Here is a 1,913-nt window from a genome sequence, read left to right as displayed (position 1 = left end):
CACCGTGCCGCCGGCTGCCCGCGCTCCGGTACTCAGCAGGCCCGCGGCGGCTCCATGCCCCTCCTCCTGCTCCTCGCCGCCGCCGCGCCTCGCTCCCCGGTGCACCGCCGCCGCTGCGCGCTCCGACTGACGAGCGCCGGCCCCACGGAGCCGCCTTTAAGTACCGAGCGCGCACCCGCCGGGAGAGGCGCCCTCCTCCGGCCCCAGGGCCGGGAAAGTTGGAAAGAGTGGGAGGGCTCCCCCAGAGGGCCGCGAGGAGCACCCCCTTCTTAGCTCAGTCGGAGAGGGCTACACGCGGCCGGTGCTCGGCGGGACGCGGGGTCCCCCGTGCACGCGGCTCCAGATTCGGTCTCTGCGCCCTGGTAAGGTGGGTTCCCCCAAGGCAGCCAGAGGCGGAGCTCCTCCGCGGTCGCCTCCGGACCAGCTGCCCAGGAGGAGGCGGTCATTGTGCTCAACCTAGAACCTGAAGCGTTAACTTTCAATATAACCCCTAGCGACTTCCAAAACTGTTAACTCTCCGTCCCCCCTCCCCCGCGCCCCGCTAAGCCTCAAAATCTACTCACTCTGCAAACCCGCGGAGGCGATGGAAATCTTCCTGCGGTTGCGGCACGCGGAGAGGTTGTTCGTTGTATAGGGTACTCCCTAAAACCAAGACAGTAGAACCTTCCTGCCCGCAAAAAAAAAAAAAAAAAAAAAAAAAAGAGGCAGAGGCGCAGAAGAGAATAATTGTCAAATATAAAAAGACTGTTCAAAGAAGGTGTTAACAATTGTGACAAGCCTAGCTTTGAATTCCGCAGTGGGGCGCTGATGACTTTAAGGGTTTGCAAAACCTCCAAATGGTTTTGCAGGAACCTTGGAAGTTCCGGTGTCTTAAAGCCAAAACCAATTCCTCCTCCCCCTTTTTTTTACACTTTTATTTCCGACATCCATAACCTCCTAAAATTCCCAGCTGACCTTATAGCCAGTGTTTTTCAGGTTCCTTAAAAGCTGGTGCTAGACTTGGATGAGATGGAGTGGGGTCAGGGAGAGGTGAGGAATTGTTAGGAGAGGAAGTTTAGAACCAGCCAAATGAAAACCCTATTTCCAAATCTCGGAAAAACTTGAAGAGAAATTATAATTAAAGACTAGTAAAAAATGAATTTACGTGTCCTCCAAACACACCCGAGATAATTTCTATCGCTTCTTCCCAACCTGCAACACATTTATAGGAACCTGAGCTTCAGTCTACAAGCTGCTCCTGCCCACCCTAGGCTCTAGGCCACAGAACTCATTGCTGGGTCCCACAAGCAAACAAAGACCCCTGGCAAAGATACCTACTCCACCCACTCCCATCGTGCATTACAGAAATCAGATCATTGCACACTTTGGCTTGAGAAAATCATCACAAATATGCTATATGATTTAAATATTCTTTTTTGTGTGTTTTAAAAACTAGTATTAAGGGGCGCCTGGGTAGCTCAGTCGGGTAACTGCTGGACTGGATTCCAGCTCAGATAGTGATCTGATGATCCGTTAGATTGAGCCCTGCAGTGGGCTCTGTGCTGACAGCACGGAGCCTGCTTCAGATTGTCTCTCTCCCTCTCTCTCTGCCCGCCCCCCAAATATAAACATTAAAAAAAAAAAAAAACACTAGTATTGAATCCACAATGGGAATGTGTTTTGAAACTTGAGACAGGACCTAAGAAGAGCTAATATGCAGGTGGAGAGAGAAGCCTCTGGTTAAGAGGAAGGCTTTGGAGTCTGTCCTGCCACTAGCTGCAAGGCCCTAGCCTTCTGGGTCTGCCTCTCAGAAATGGGATTGAGTATCTACTTAACAGGGTTGTTACAAAATTGAAGAATGGGCTGAAAGCAGAGGCTCAGTGAAAGTTAACTCCAGTTATCCTCCACCAGAGACCAGCATCTGTTTGCAAATG

The 1,913-nt window shown here is 51.6% G+C and overlaps 1 protein-coding gene across 2 annotated transcripts in view; it reads right to left on the bottom strand.

Moving 5' to 3' along the window:
• Positions 1-663, bottom strand: part of HAS3 (hyaluronan synthase 3) — a 12,432-nt gene extending 11,769 nt beyond the window's left edge. The window contains exon 1 of one of the 2 annotated variants that reach the window (XM_040442927.1): positions 564-663. The gene's annotated coding sequence lies outside the window, so the exon portion shown is untranslated. Of the gene's footprint in view, positions 1-3; positions 503-563 lie in introns of those variants that run through there. The other variant, XM_040442926.1, reaches the window with a different exon arrangement.
• Positions 664-1,913: the final 1,250 nt, after the last annotated feature.

This window comes from Herpailurus yagouaroundi, unplaced genomic scaffold (genome assembly GCF_014898765.1).
Source record: "Herpailurus yagouaroundi ecotype Mexico unplaced genomic scaffold, PumYag 190, whole genome shotgun sequence".
NCBI lineage: Eukaryota > Metazoa > Chordata > Mammalia > Carnivora > Felidae > Herpailurus > Herpailurus yagouaroundi.
Note: the sequence above shows the minus strand (reverse complement) of the source record. Positions and strands in the feature narration are given on the sequence as shown.